Source organism: Hydra viridissima, unplaced genomic scaffold, assembly GCF_058129835.1.
Source record: "Hydra viridissima isolate aposymbiotic clone 2 unplaced genomic scaffold, HvirCarnegie_v1 scaffold_6, whole genome shotgun sequence".
NCBI lineage: Eukaryota > Metazoa > Cnidaria > Hydrozoa > Anthoathecata > Hydridae > Hydra > Hydra viridissima.
In genome coordinates this window covers 17,406,222-17,423,229 of record NW_028324305.1, presented here as the reverse complement: position 1 = coordinate 17,423,229, position 17,008 = coordinate 17,406,222, and the positions used below count along the sequence as shown (strand labels likewise).

Below are 17,008 nucleotides of genomic sequence, written 5' to 3'. Positions count from 1 at the left end.
AAAATATTGTAATCAGTAAGAGACTTATGAAAAGTGACATGGGTAAACAAAAAGACGACTCTAGAAAAACAAGCAAACAAACCTTTTTCATCAATTATAGATATAGTAGAACTTATTTCTTAAACTGGATGAGTACTTGAAGTTGCTCTCTTATTCATAACTTTATAACAAACCAATTCATTGAGCTCTGCAAGATTACTTTTAAATCTAATAAACGATCTTGCAAAACTGAACTTTGATCTAAGTATTTCCATAAAATGCCCAAAAACCATGACAGGTGTTTAGTTTCCAGGTACTTTCACCATTATGCAAAGCAACAGCTAAATGCCGAAAAGAACTGTTTATGCAGGCAAAACTAAGCACATACTGTCTTTAATAATTGATTGCACGTGACTGAGAAAAAAAAGATTAACTTTAATTTAGATAAGTCAACAACAGCAATGAGGTCATTTGACAATTGTACCATTAAGACCTTTCGTTTTGCGTTTACTGAAAATCACTGTTCAGTACCATAAGTGTGCATTAAGAAAATTAAATTTTACTAAAAATCTTTTGATCAGGTTTTAAGTTAGCAGTTAATTTTTCAATCTTACATATTTTCAAAAATCTTTAAGAAACTTTTAAAAGTAAATCTTATCCTTAATCGAAACTCAACAACATATATTGTTAATAAAGACTTAAGATTTGAAAAAAAGAATATTCATAAAACGTTTAGTAAATTCAGTACATGAATATATTATAGTAGAAGGTCTTCTTAACGATTTAACAAAGAAAGATTTATCAGTACCCACCAAAAATAATCTAAACAATACATAGTTAAAAAAAAAAAAAAAGTGGATTTGATGAAAGCTTTTTTCGAAATGGAGACGAACACTTTGATAAATCAACTCCTACAAATAAACCATCATAACTTTCCATAAAATTATGAATGATGTAACCTAAAAATTTTCGAACTATAAAGAAATAATCATTTGAAGAGATTATTTTTTAATGCTTTACAGGTTCGTCGAGATTTATGCCCGGAGCAATTTACTCTGGTGGGCCTCTGGAGCCCAAACCATATGCTGACGTTTTTTGGGCTCAATTCCTTTTTTGTTTTTGACGTTTGTAAAAATTTTTTTCCTCTTTAAAAAAATTTATAAAATTATCTATTTAGAAAAAACCCTCTTGACAGTTCTGATGGTCTTTATGATTTCTCTTATTTCAACACGTATTGTAAACGATGACTTCATACGCATATTGTAAACGATGACTTATATTTAGAAAGAAAAATTTTAACTTTATTTATACTTAGTAGAAGTTTTGAACAAACAACATAAAAACTCGGACAAAACTAAAAAAAAAAAATCGAACAATTTATTGTTCAAATTTAGCCATCCGAAAATTTCCTGCCTTAACGTAGTCGTATCTGATGAAAAATATCAACGAACTCAATGGCATATGAAAATAAGTCAACAGGTTGCTTCAAGCCATCACTGAGTAAAGATAAATTTTTAAAAAAAAAGCAATCCTACATAGATCCATACATATTCATTTTTAATATCATTTTGTTTGATTAGTTGTTGATTGTAACTCTTGAATGCTTTGGCAAGTAATAACCGAAATAAAAAAAACTTTTCAGAATATACTTAAGTCTTTTATTGAGTTATTAATATACTAAATACAAGTATATGGAAATTGAAACGATCTCTGAAGGATTTTTACAAGAATCGAAATTTATATAACACACCGAGTCGTTTACCTTTTCATAAGAAAACCAAGATAAATGCATGATTGACAGTTTTGTAATAATAAACCAATTAGCAACGAGAGATTTTGTTCGCCAATTAGCCAATCAAAATTATGTAACTTTCTGAGGGGAATAAACAAAATATCAATCAAATAAACACAGATTTAGAAATCATGAAGTTAGGGTTGACGATCGCTCTTATTTTAACGAAGAAATTAAATGTTTTGTAACTGACATGATTAAATAAAATTCTGTTTTTAAATTCAAATATCAAGATCACGAAAAAATAATATTTGACTTACAAATTAGCTAGAACTATAAATAACGGCAATTTAGATAGTAAAAAAAAAAAAAAAAGGTCGTCTCCCGCAAAAGATTTAGCAAAACTTGAAACCGGAAAACGTACAGCGACACCAGAACATCTATCAAGTTCTTCTGAGCATTCTTCTTATATCATTCTTCTTATATCAGAAGCATATTTCAGAAAAAAACTTTGTATACTTGCTTTTCCTGAAACATAAAAAAAATAAAACGTTCACAGTTTACTTTTCATTGTCTGATGTATAAAATATTCTGATAAAATTAGGATAAAAAAAAAAGGAGAGAATACTACACATTCCCATACCACGTCACTTTTTTTAAGCATACTGCTAAATTATTTTTTAAAAGTTACATTTTTCCTCTCTTCCCTCCCCCCCCCCCCCCTATTCGTCCCTATTTGGAATTTTTCTCGCGGGCTTCCTCGGATATTCAGCTACACTTAAGAACTCGAGCACAGCAAAAATGTTTACACTGTGCTTACAATATGAATGTTTATATTGTGCTATAGTTCTTAAGTGTAGCAGAAAAAAAAAATTCATCCATGTTGTACTATCTCAAGGTCAATTATATTTTTCTTATCTTAATTTATTAACTGTAAATCTCGATGTTTATCTTTTCATCAATAGATTTCAATAGTCAGAATTTTTTCACGGTATCACTTAAAAAATTAGCAATTTAAATTTATTCATTCGATTTTCTTTTCTTTATTTAAATTTTAGTCATTTCTCTGAGTTGGCTGAGTGATAAAAATCAATGATTTATTAAAATCAATCAGCCAATTCAGAGAATTAAATCAGCCAATCAAAGAGAGAAACTAAAATTCAAATAAAGAAAGAAAAAATCTGAACTTTTGCTAAATTTTGATCACTAAGAATTTGAACCGGATGTTTTTGAAACAATTAAAGTTCTAGCAATCTAAGTTGCAGCTGGGTCAGCACTATTACCAGATACAAGTTAAAATTTGGATTTAAAAAAGTTATGTATAATTCTACTCCACCCATTAGTATTAGGAATTCAAAAAAAAATAAAAAATTGCAGATCAATTAAAAAACTGTAATAAACATTGGGCAACTGACCTGTAAACTATGAATACAAGTGCCTAGATATTTCAAAGAAAATACATATGTTAATTGCTAGTGTTATGTGAGAAGTTAGAGTGAGGGTGAAGAATAAACCCCAGACTCTAGAATATACTAGAATATTCTACAGTTTTTAATATACTGATCATTAAAGTATTATATTGTTTAATCTCAAGATTAATACATATGTGTATTTTATTTACATTTGTATTATTATTGTTATACTAAAGGTGAAAAAAATATTTTGATTTAATGTATCCTACACTCAAAGAAGATGAACAACATAAGTACAAAAAAGTGACCTCCATTTGGTGGCCTGTAGAAACAGTCTCCATTCCAATTGCCATACATTGTGTCATGAGTTCTGTGCATTTTCTATACTTTATGAGTTTTGTACAGCTGTGATTTATTAATGAATAATGCACATAATACTATGTATGTGTTACATATCACATATTAGTTATAATGAACTTTCTAAATATTTTAACAGTGGTATACTGGTTAATACAGGCCAAAAGACTAGATCATGATTTGAAGATGTGATTTATTTCAAAAATATTTTATAGATTTTGATACTCTTTTCTGAAAGCTTGGGAACCCCTGATTTAGGACAACTGCAATTATAGTTAATATGCGCATATAAAATTTTTTTTAGAGATGTAAAGTTTTAATATTACAGATAGATAAATGTACCGTAAATTTTAGAATTTAAAATGGCAACAAGCATCAAAAGTTCCTCGTATATTAAATCTAACCTTTTGCATGATTATAGCTTTATACCTAATTAAAAGCAGCATACCTTTTTGTTGTGTTTTGCACCCAATCGAATATAGAGAGATTAAAAGCTAACTTTTTCATCGATTACCTTTGTGTATCTCTTGGAAGCTTGTTTTCTTATTGAGACGTTAAATCCTACTTTATCTTACTTACTTTATCTTGCTTACTTTATCTTGCTTGCTTTATCTTGCTTGATGGATTTTAGTGTCAATAACCATTATAAAACAAACTTTTTTGCAATGTCAAATAACTGCAGAAAGTTCTAAAATTTGAAATAAGACTCCAAAAATAATTACTATCATGAATTGGGAACGAAAATTAACTAACTTTATATCGTATCGCTGATAATTAGATTAAGTTAATCACTACAAAAAATTCGTCAATTAAACTTTTTAACGTTAAATATTTGTGCCAATCTTTTTTAAACTGCATAAAATATGAAAGGTTAAAAAGTCCATTTGCCGAATAGTTTGCAGCAATTTATGAGAGAAAAAATTTCTCAGAAACCATGGAAACTCATCAAATATTAAATACTTTAACATCTGCTATTATGTGGAACCTCCGGAAAGTGGACAACTTTTTTTTTGTCCCACACGATTTTCTCTAAGTAGACATTTATCTAGTCAGTAAAAAAACTTTTGTTGAAAATTTAATGTTTACTTTTTAATAACTAGAACATTAACAAGACCCTGTGGAGAAGCGGACAACATAATTTTATATCGACCCAAATAACCAGGCAATTGGTTTTATAATTAGCAATAGTGCAGCTTCAGGTAGAACTCTACGCCGAGATGTCATATCACCCTTATCCGAAGAATGGTCCAGAAATTTTCTTATTTTAGTAAATGCGGGTTAGTATTTAATAAAAAATTTTAAACTTCGTTTCGCCACTTATTACCTTTCCCTTCCGCGCCTCCCCCCTCTAATCAACTTAACTACAACTAAGTAACCCTACATACGCATGTTGTACTTAGTACATATCGTGCAGAATGTCGTTGAATGTAAGTTAAACGAAGAAAAAAAAGCAAAACTATAGTATATCATAGAAAAACTATAGTAGCAGTAGCAGTAGCAGTAGTAGTAGTAGTAGTAGTAAAAACCAAAATATATCAGTGACTGCAGCATATTGGTTGAAAAAATTAGCTTTATAAAAAAAGAAAAATCACTTTACTATGTAAAACAATTAATAATATCTAAAATCAACCATAAATCATCTTACATGAAATACATAAATTCATAATTCCTCCTCTAAACCCTTCCTAAACTTGTGCCTTCTTCAATCAGTAAAGTATTTTCTGTGATATGATCCAGTTGGTCTTCATCATGTGCTGGGGTAGGTTTGATAGTTTTTCTGTTTAATGGATTATAGTTTTGTTGACATTAATTTAATGGTGACTCTCCTATAACTGCAGCATACAGAGCTCCTACAAATTCTGCTTCATTTTTTCCAAAATATTTAAAGTTATTTTATTTTCTATGTATTTTTCTATAACGTTTATGTTTGCTGCAGACTGATAAACAGGTTTTCACATCCTTTTCTGTAAGCATTCTTTAGAGGGATAAATACAGTGCACTTACAAGGCTGTGACCAGGCAAGTTAAATGTAATAACACGTATTTAATTTGCCATATATATATATATATATATATATATATATATATATATATATATATATATATATATATATGTATATATATAAACACTACTCAATGAAAGGATGCATAGAATCGATTTCCTGCCCTCATTGGCAGAGACCATTAGATAATTATAACTAAATACTTATTTGATTGAATAGCATCAAAACACATTTTAATACAAATAACATTACTGAATTAGCTTTACAAGAAAAATCAGTTACTACTATTAACATTATTAATAAGTCTAACAAAACCTATGCCAAACCTATGTATAACTTTAACATAAATTAAAGTAAAAATTCATTTTAAAAGCATAAGTCTAGTAAACCTCTATATAAAAAAATATGCAATATATATTATTCAGCCAGTTGAACTTTTTTAATATCTAATAAAGAGAATAATTTTTTTCTTGGTCCTTTTCCAAAAAAGTCCTATGCAGAATAACATTTGCCAAACATTCGAAAAGGTCTTTTGATGATAAAACAAAATCATGTGTCCCTTATATACAGAATATTAATAAGTCATTTTCTAAGACATGTTCTGTGATTCGTTTTCTTCACAAAGTATAGATAAATTCTGGGGTATCTCAACTTAAAACCCTATCCTTTAGCAAAAATACCAACAGTGTTCCACCAATCTAAAATCTGTTAAATAAAAGTAGATGTTTCATAAGCTTTTTTTAGTTTAAGAGCGCCTACTACTTTCTTATTGAATGTTTTTAAAACATGTTGCTTCTTGATTTGAAGTCTTGAGGAATAGACAACACAAAGTAATAAAACTAACAACTTCAAAATATTCTCTTGATACAGGTTTTTCACATTGGAAAATGAACCAATTGTTATATTGTAAGCAAGAACTTTTGACACTTTTCAGCAATCCAGTTGTTGTTTATACATTTAAGAAGATAAATGATATCAAACAAAATAAACACTCTGATAATCTAACAGTTAATTGGCCTGAGAGTCAGTAATTCTGTTGAACAGTTTGTAGTATTGATGATTGATTTTATGGTTATCGAAGATTGTAAAAAAATGGCACCATGTTTTTCAACTATAACAGCAGCTTCTTTAACAACAATGAATTGAAGCAATGATGCTAGTGTGTGAACAGGGGTAACAGAAACTATGAAACTAGGTTTAACATGTAAGCTTTTTATGATGACACATAACATAGAGGTTGCCTTGGATTCTGGATTACATTTTGCCATTCCATTTTAAAATTCCTCAGACTAAGCGACTATTTGCACTAAATCACAGAGTTTATCATAGCTGCAATCAGGATATAATTCAGTAATCAGCTAGAGAAGGAATTGTCACACAAGAGGTTTAATTAACTCGTAATGAAATTCTTTTTTTTTTTCTTCTTGTAAACATCAATTACTTTGAAAACATTCACTTCAAGAATCATTATCATTTTTCAACAACATTCTTTACATGAAAATCACAATTATAAAGTAAATTAACAATATTTAAAAACTGAGTAGACCAGGACCTTGTTGGGATTTAGAATTTATTTAATGATACGCTAATCCAACTTTAAAAGCAGAAAGAGCTGGTTTTTAAACAAAGTACAATTTGGCGCTACTCGACTTCCCCACTCCCCTAATTTTATGATTGATTCTAATGGAGATTTTTATGCTGATTAAGAATCGGATAAAAACATAGGTCTCAAAATCAATGGAAAGTGCTCTAAACTGAAGTTGGAAGTACAAAATTGTATGACAAATCCTTAATATTCGCCATCTTGAATAAAGTAACGTTAGTATTGATTTTGTTCTCAAAAGCAAAGTATTGCCAGGCTGGTTTTTATTACAGAAGTATGTTTTTCGGATTATTGTAAGCGCGAAAGTTCTTTAGAGTGTAATCAGATATACAAACGAGCTATAAAACATCTTACTCTTGTGAAATATGTGATTCTTTCTTGACAATTTTTTTTTATAAAAGAATTTACTATTTTTGCTATAAAAACTTGCATTATTATTAAAGAAAAAAGTAATAAAAAAGATGAGTAATAAAAAATGGAATTCTTTAATGTTTTTTGCAAAAATATTTTCTAAATAAAATGTTTTATGAAACTAGCCGTTTTTAATCAGCATGATCCTAGGCATAAGGGCTATTGCCATTGTTTGTTGGTTTTTGAAGAACAATGGCATGTAGATAAATGAAGAAACAGAAAATTATTTTGAAATAGTCTTTTTTGTATGACAGATATAATGAAAATAAATTTTTTACGGGGGGTTAACTTGAAGTATTAAAAAAAAGTCGATAGTTTTAATCTTATATACTTTGCTAATAAACAATTTTAATTGTTTTAAAACTAATTTTAGTATAAAATCAGTGAAAGAATTTTTCAACTTATTCCATAAAAACGTTAAGAGATATTCTAGACAACAAAGTAAGAATCCTAGTTAAAGCAAATTGGCGTGATATTTTAAACATGAATGATTTCTCATGTTTTATTATTCGAAACTTTCATTATGATAAAATAAAAACCAGGTTGTTAATACTTTGAAAAGATAACTTTTAGACAATCCTCTTTTTTTTTTTCTTTTTTTTTTTTTGGGGGGGGGGGGAGTGTATTTCTATCATTAGGCAGAGGCGTACCTAGGATATGGCTGGCATATTTTTGCGCTCTCTGAAGAGGGAGCGCAAAAAACGTCTAAGCCAATCGTTAACTTATAAATACAAAAATTTAAATAAAAAATGTTTTATAGATGTAATTATTAAAAGTATGAAAAAGAAAGATCCAAACACACGGACACACGGACATACGGACAAATAAACACGCTATTTGTCCGTGTTCTCTAGCCCTCTAGCTCTCTTTCTTTAAAATATGATTTTTTACTTTTAAAAAGATGATGCAAAAAAAGTAGCATGAGGATAAGCGAGAATCGGTCATTTTAGTTTTTCATTGTTGCTCAACTCAAAGCTCCAGATAACTTTCGCATTTGATTATCGTTTATACTTTGTCGATAGTTTTCCGATATTGAATAACATCTAAATTACGTTTTAAGCAAAGTTGTTTAGTAGCCAGCGTTTTTTTAAAAAAATTTAAAAGATATATATTTTATTTGATATAAGGTAAATATATATATATTTTTTAAGTGGCTAAAATTAGTTTTAGATTTAAATTCTATTCTACTTCAGAGGAAACATTGAAAAATGTTAATTTTTTTTTACTAGAAAGATTTAGTAGCGAAATTGTAAATGATGTACATTTTGAAAAGAGAAAGAAAATCATATATTGGCTATTAATTGTAGTTCTTATTTAAAACAATTTTCTTTTCCGCAAATCGAAAATTATAAATAGCTGTTGTTTTTTTTTAGACGTTAGAAAATAGTACCTGAGAAATGAGAACTACGAAACATTTGTTGAAGAAGGAAAGTGGAGCTGCAGGTTGAAAAGACGCTTGTTAGAGGTAAAAGAAGAAAAAAAAAGAAGAAAAATTTTTTAGAATTTTAAAAAATCAAACCCAAACACGACTTATTCAGAATATCCTAAAAATTCTCCAAATTAAGTAAAATTAGAAAATGCTGGGTCAAAGTTCAAACAAAAAAGAGTTTGTTAATGCATTTAATAATGCAGAAAAGATGCTTGCAAGGTTTTTAAAGAATCTTCATTTTAAAAAGTCTGTTATTTCTAAAGAGTTTAATGATAGTCTGACAAAGAAATAAATACTGATGACGTTGAAGTAAATAAAAGCTTGATGTCCAAGACGCAGAAAATGTTAAAAATCTCATATCTAGAAGAACACGAGATATTGAATAACACGAAAAGGACTTCTTAAGTTTAGTGAAGAATAGGAAAAAGAAATTGTAATTGATTCGATGAGAATAGAAATAATAAAAATCCGTTCTAAATATTTTCAAAACATCAAAGGTCCTTTTTAGCCCACAAACAACCGTTTTATAAACAAAACTTTATTCAGAAAAGTTAGGAAATGGTCTTGGTGAGCAAGTAATGCGTCCATGGTTTGTTTCACCCTCCAAAAAGTCTGCTTTTTTTGTATTTGTTCTCTTCTTTTTTACCGGCTCGATAAAAAAAAAAAGAAGTTAAAAAAGAAGAGAACAACACTCATTTGGAGTGAAAAGAAAGCAAATTAAAGCAATCGGAAGCACCTGAGAGAACGAGTGTTCATGAAAATTCCAAAATCATCGACAATGCTTAATTCAGTGGAACGACATGAAAAGAAAACTTCTAACAATTAATGTAGCAAATTTACGAGCAAATTCAAAGACAAAGTCAGCAGTTCACTGCAGAACGAGTTCACTGTTCGTGATAGTTTGCCAGAAAGAATGCATAAAGCAAAATATTATGCACAAATGTGTGACTCGACTCTTGATCAAGCCTCAAAAAAGCTGAATGGTGAACAACTTTTTATAAATTTTGGCCGGTGATAATGTTGGTCCTGTTGTCTTAAATAAAAAACGGAATTAAAGAATTCAATTTTGGAACAAAACAAGCTGCAACAAAACAGTTTTAAAGTTTCTTTTATTACACAGCTGTCTGGTTTTTTAAAGTTTTTTCAAGTTATTTAATTTTATTATGACAAGAAAACTTTTGTGGTGATCATGATTACACCAATTGATATTCATTTTTATTTTCAGCCAATAATTTGAAAATTTTGGTCTAAAAATTATTTTTAACAAATTGCCACAATGTTTTTATGACTTAATTTTTGCGCAAATTTTTTTTTACCGAAATTTAGAGCAGCTTTTTTTAGAAAATTAAATGTGAGCAATTTATGGCCCGTGAGGGACAAGATTGGTGTTTACCATAAGCGCTAAAGTTTACATGTATTATGTATGTGTGTGTGTGTATATTAGGCAGGTCCGTTTTTAGGGGTCGGAAAAACTATAACTTTGCCACTTTATTTTCCCATTCTACGTTGATATACAAGACCATTCCAAAAAAAGTTTTAAAAATATTTCAATTTTCCTGATCTCCCTGAGGGTTTGAATATTTTAAAAAAAGTCATTTTTGACCAATTATTCGTTAAATTGCTATCTTAATTGGATCAAAGACCAACAAAACTAACAATTTTTTTTTTGGGGTGAGTTGGCTCTACTATTAGGAAGGTTCGTATAAAATTTAAGCTCAAAATATTTAAAATTTCTCAAGATAACACATTTTGAAATATGACCTGGTTTCTTTTAAAGACCTGGTTTTTACTATATTTTTAATTGTATATTTATCTAAATACTATTAAATATTCATTAAAAAACTTAATAAAATTTGCATTTAAGAAGTTTGTTAAATAAGTAATCCAAATATTGTACTTAATAAAGATAAATAAAAGTAAACTGTTAAAAATGTAAAACACTTTGACTAAAGGTTTTACAAACACGTTTTGTAAATATACATAAAAATTCAGTTAAACTTTTCTTAAAAAAACTTTTCTTACAATTTATTAAGTATTTCTTTGGACCAGTTACATTTATAAAATGGAAAATTAACTCTGTGTTCCTTCAAAACCAGTAAAATATCTTGTAACTTTTCCTCTTTAATTGTTGAATCGATAAAGTCTTTTACCAATTTAATAGCTCTTTCACAACAGTCATTGACACAGACTAATCTCTTTATAAACCTTTGCATATTTTTATAATCAGAATTATGAGTCCACAAATCAGGTGGACTTTCTAACCACTTTGGTAAGTAAGGAACTATTTTAAATATTAGCCAAGAATTTTGACCAACGTAATTATTAAGTTCTGAATTTTCATTTATTTCTACAGGCTTAAACTTTTAGGTTTTAAGACTTCAGGTAAATTTGTTTTTAACAACTGCTGAGCAACTTTTTCTTTAACTTTATTGTCAAGACTTTTATCAAATAAACAAAAGACAACTTTTTCTTCAGAAAGATAATGACTGTGTCTAAGATAGCTTGAAATAAAAGCTTGAGGGACATCAGCATCAAAATCTTTCATTTTTATCATCTCCTTAACCGTACACAAATCATTATGAGCAGCAGAAGCAGTTTAACTTGATTGGAGAAAGTTTTTTGCATAAACTGAAGCTACATATATTGCAGCCTTTGAAAATACTATTTCTTCCTTTAGGGTTAAAAACTTTATGATTGGTTGAGTAAGCTTCATTGCCAAAATGTATAAAGCATCTGCCATAAATCTAGCTTCATATTCAGCAGCTGGTTTGTGTATAATAAATTCAGGAACTGCCTCCCTTCCTTCCAGAAAAACAATGACATATTGACACAGATGTTTATAATCATTTCTGGGGAAAGTATGAAGTTCCAAAGCTTTTTTACAAAAAGATAAACTTTTTTTAGCCATATCTTCTAATGGAGTTCCACTAACTTTGCACCACAGAAACTTTGATAACTGATCCATATTTTTTTGAACATTTCCATAATTCATTGGCCAAGCAGCTTTGAATCTTGTGTAAATAGATTTTGATGGACCTTTGCTTTCTGTTTTAGTGATTGCATTTATTGCATGTAAAATGTCATTCTTGAGAATGTTTTCTACAAAGAAGCCTTAACAGAGGTCAATTTAAAAGTTCTCCTAAAATACTTATATAACCCTTATTACAACCAGTGTTACATGCTGTTGTGTCAGCACAAATTCCAATTATAAGGCTTTCAATTCCAAACTTTTTTTATAACATTAAAACATGCCAATGCTTGATCATATCCTTTTCCTGATTGACATTTAACTATGCCTAGCAGCTCATCCTGTTGCTTTCCATTTGTATTTAAATCCCAGTCTGGACTTGTAACAACAATAGCTAGACGTTCATTTACTTCAGAAATATAGTCTTCATTTAAAGCTGTAACTTTTTTTGTATAAATGTTCAAAATTAAATTACTATTTTTATATTTTTCTTTTATTTTTTCTTTAATTGATTCTGATTCACTTAAATGTAAATCTTTTCTTTTTTTTCTACTTTTGTCTTTGAAAGTTTTACTTCATTAAAATTGATATTTCCACATCTTAAAAATAATGCTAATAATCCTGTCTGTACTCCAACAGAAATTCCAAAACGCCCACAAAATATTGAAGTTTTTTTGATAAGTTCATCAATATCTACTGTTACTGTCACTTTATTTCGTTTTATGTTAGTTGATTGTTTTTCAATTATTATTGATTTTTTATCATTATCAAAATTTTCTAACAAAAATAACTTTTAATTTCCATTAATACAATTGCTATTTGGTGAAAATTGTTTTAACTTTGAGTTTTTTGTGGTAGATTCCTCCATTTGCTCAAACTCCTTGGCTTTCCTTTTGCGAAACTCTCTGTTGGAATAAACTTTTTGATATTTTTTGTCTATTTTGTCAAATACCATTGTTCTTGCAGTTTTTTGGTCTTCATAAAACAAAATATCGCATTCTTTTGCATCTTTTGATCAAATTCTATCTTTTTCAATTAATTCATAAAGTTTTGGGTGCCCTATGTCAAACAATTCTTTTTCTAATGCCAAAAAAATATTTTCATGGAGCTTTTGTGTTTCCATTTTTTTTGAACAATAAGATACCAGTTTCTTGTGATGATATATTAATTTGGAAACATTTTCCCTAAAATAAATTAACAAATTTTTATTTGTCATTTAGCTTACATTTTTATATCAATAATTATCAATAATTATGTAATAAACTATGAATATTATTTAAATCGATAGCTACCTAATACTTCTACAACTAATGTGTGGTATACCACCCATAAGCCACGGTTTTCTAAGAGCAGAAACAACGCATTTGGGCTGACAGTTTTATCATTACAAAGCAGCTCGTGATTTATATCAAGAGGACAGGATATAATTTCGCTGTGTTTTTTATTTTTATTGAAATTTAGTAATCTGCAGCAGTGATAAAAATATCTTAAAACGTCGCCTTTTGTAGGCAAACTTCTGCAATCAATTTCGTGGGTTTGTTCTAATAAATATATTTCAGTATTTGAACGTGTTGATATTGCCATTTTAAATTTAAAAAGTTACAAACGCAGCGCAGTTTCATTAAATAAATTATTGCTCGCTGTGGTTATAACTCCGCATAGGTCTGGCAGAGCAAATTAAAAAAAAAAAAAAAATTCACTAAAAATGTACTAAATGTAAAATATTCAAACCCCTAGGGTGGTCAGGAAATTTAAAATTTTTCAAAAATTTTTTCAGAAAAAGTCTTGTATATCAACGTAGAATGGGAAAATAAAGTGGCAAAGTTACAGTTTTTTTGACCCCTAAAAACGGACCTGCCTAAGGTATATATATATATATATATATATATATATATATATATATATATATATATATATATATATATATATATATATATATATATATATATATATATATATATATATATATATATATAAACACACACACACACACACACACACACACACACACACACACATACATAATACCATTCAATTGCGACTGTAAAAAATTTAAATCAATTTTTTTAGATTTAGTTTGATGCGATCTAAAGTTGCTCTGCCGAAACTTGGCAACCTCTCTCGTAAACCTCTCTCGTAAACCTTTTGAGTCAAAAGTCCCAAAAAGTTCTCAATTGATTGGGCTTGAGGCACATTTGATGGGTTGGATTCCTTATCAAGATAATTGACAGATTCGTCCATCCAATTTTAGAGAATCTTTAGAGTAATAAGAATTTGATAAATTGAAATAAGTAGTTCAAATTGACATGATGCTTGTGAATGAATGTAAGAACTCTTTTTTTCTAAACAATTATTCATATTCAGATTGATTGCTACAGCCTTGGAAGTACGAAACAATCGCTCGGACATACCACGATCAGAACAAAAGTATTTTTCATTATTTTGACAATTAGTAACTTCGAATAAATTATAGTGTGTGAAAAAATTTTAAGAAATATCAAAAAAAATCATAGACGTGTTTCGTTCGTGAATGCAGGTGAACCATGCAGTTGAACCAGTATGAAACAACGTACTATATATTTTAAATTTAAACCAGCATGAAACAATGACCATATATTTTTGATTTGAAAGAAGTAAAATATTTGCAAGTAAAAAAATGGCTTCGACATGGTCTGTATTTTCGTAATCAGTTAAGATATAACCTACCAGATTGTAAATGAAATGTGTAAAAAGAGTCATCCAAGTGGGAACATAAGAAGAATATATACCACATTTATCAGCCAATAGTATATTTAATAAAGGTTTTTAAATCAAAACTGTTTTATAATAATTTTCAAAAAAAATTTTTTTCTGGAAAACCATATCATTTTAGAGTTGCCATATTTTTTTGGAGGACAGTGGGTTCACCGTTCTAGAGAAACCTGCTTCTTTCATTTTTGGAGCGAAGTTATTTCAAATTATCTGGTTTAAACTTTGCTCACAATATAAGAATAAAACAAGAAATAAAAACAAGTCAATTACCTGATTTACACGAAAGAGGTTTTTGCATTATGGAAATTAAATTATTCGCGTTAAGAAAATAGAGAATAACAGGTTGTTAGACTTTTTGTTTTTTTCAAAAGGGAGGTTGCAAAAGAGCAATAGTGTCGATATTAAACTGAATTCTTATATATTCATGTTTATCACCATTTACTAATATTACAATATTTAAAGTTTATATAAACTACAATTTCCTATATGCATGAGGTTCCATGGTGTAATGGTTAGCACTCAAGACTCTGAATCTTGCGATCCGAGTTCAAATCTCGGTGGGACCTATTTCATTTTTTATCTTTTGCTTTAAAAATACAACAGATCAGTTTATAAATCTAAAGTTAACTCAGTCGTTTAAAATATATTTGTACCCAAGTCTAGTTAGTTAAAATACAATTTGTAAAAGCATAAAGTCCTTTAGACTGATTAGTCACTGTTTTAAGTTCTTGGATCGAAATGCCTAGTTTTTGTTCGCCGACCAAAGGGCGAAAATCGAAAATTAAAATCCGATCTTTGGGAGATGTCACAGGATTCGTGAAGTGATATTAAAGTAGATATCCTTAAAAAATTGACTGAAAGAATATCACGTTTATGTAAAGCGATTTTTTATTTATCTTCTGTAAGATTGAACTTCTTCCCACTCCTGTTTTTTCTATATTGATTTTTTCAATATATTTAGTGACATGGTTTATAAAAGACAAATCTGAACTAAGGACAAAATATTTCGATCTACATATATGGTGTTTATGTGATTCTATTAACAAAGGACGCTACTCAATGCAGTTTCGAGGGAGAAAAGCGACGAAGAAACAATGCCTAAAAGTATCGTGCTGAAGTAATTTACCTCCAAATAGCGCGCGCCCGCGCAATAAAATGTCAAAAAATGTCTTTGCCGCGTAGTTAAAATACTTGCAGCACACTTGCTATTTGAGTTTGTTATCATTATTTTATGCGCAAACTTTTTCGTCTCTAGATCAAAAATGTTCGTCTCTTAAACGAATATTTAAACTTACTCAAAATATAAATCCTATTGATTTAATATGATAAACAGCTGTCAGATACAAATACTCATATAGAACGTCTTTCCTCGTTATGACTAATAAGATAATGTAATAGTAATGTTATGTAATGAAATAAATGATTAGTGGGCGTGGGGTAGTGGGATAGGGGGAGTGGGGTGGTCGATTATTTATATATTGAACATTAAGTGTTTCACTGCATAGTGACCCTCGGTAAAAAATTATCAGTGACACTCTCGATATGACAGTTAAGGCAAGTATTTTTTTTTTAAATGTGATAAAAAAAGTTGAGTAATCCACTTTTCTATACACTGGTTGAAATGTTAGATCCCCAAAAAATAATTTTTGCGCAATCAATCTTGTTATAACCTGTTAAAAAATTTTCTTTTGTTTTAACCAACTTTGGACAACTATTGCTCAATGATCTGAGGCTAATTTTGCTGAAAACCCAGGACTTTCATTGGTTTTCCGGGAATATGTAATGATGGCAAAAGATAATGACCAAGAACATTGACATCTTTCAGCATTAAATCTACCATCAAACAAGTAAAAAAAACCGGCACCTTCATTTGACATACTAGCCTAACTACCAATGGAGCCACTATCTTGTTTGTTGATTTTGGCACACTATCTTTTTTGTATCTTTCAGGCTACCTTGGCTTTTCGACAAAGTATAACTCGACCTTTACAACTTTCAACTTTAACATTCATCTTATCAATAAATATACTTATTTCGCCATTATTTTATTTTTTTTTTTCTTTCATTCTAAAACTGTAAATTTAAAAAACTTTGCCAAGTTTTGGATATAGCTTTACTTAACGTGTAAATTGTGTAAAAAAAAACGTTTTTTGAACGGTAACTAAACTTTTATGTAATTGTATAAAAAGAAAAGCGAATCAATACTTTCGATTTAGTTTCTTTATTATAAATGTTGAGCTTGTAGTTTTGAAATATAAGAACAAGAAGTCAAATCTTTGTAATTTTTTATCCTTTCCCAGTGAGCACGCCACGAAATATAAACGTTTTATTCACGTATTTTATTCGGAAACACGAATAAAATAC

General features: G+C 28.9%; 2 long non-coding RNA genes, 1 other non-coding gene and 1 pseudogene across 4 annotated transcripts; 2 read left to right on the top strand and 2 right to left on the bottom strand.

The window, feature by feature from the left end:
- Positions 1 to 1,614: 1,614 nt before the first annotated feature.
- Positions 1,615 to 4,395, bottom strand: LOC149887318 (uncharacterized). Its single transcript, XR_016453508.1, has 2 exons — positions 2,032 to 4,395; positions 1,615 to 1,852 (listed from the first exon to the last, which is right to left on the bottom strand). It is a non-coding gene; the product is annotated as an uncharacterized LOC149887318 (long non-coding RNA).
- A 4,105-nt stretch (positions 4,396 to 8,500) lies between these two features.
- Positions 8,501 to 14,669, top strand: LOC149887317 (uncharacterized). Its single transcript, XR_016453706.1, has 3 exons — positions 8,501 to 8,623; positions 8,870 to 8,961; positions 13,964 to 14,669. It is a non-coding gene; the product is annotated as an uncharacterized LOC149887317 (long non-coding RNA).
- LOC145190198 (uncharacterized) lies at positions 10,913 to 13,544 on the bottom strand (annotated as a pseudogene). The gene is made up of 2 exons (XR_016453427.1): positions 13,186 to 13,544; positions 10,913 to 13,077 (listed from the first exon to the last, which is right to left on the bottom strand). The product of XR_016453427.1 is annotated as an uncharacterized LOC145190198 (transcript).
- A 469-nt stretch (positions 14,670 to 15,138) lies between the features above and the next one.
- On the top strand, positions 15,139 to 15,210 carry Trnaq-cug (transfer RNA glutamine (anticodon CUG)). The gene has a single exon. It is a non-coding gene; the product is annotated as a tRNA-Gln (tRNA).
- The last annotated feature ends 1,798 nt before the right edge of the window (positions 15,211 to 17,008 follow it).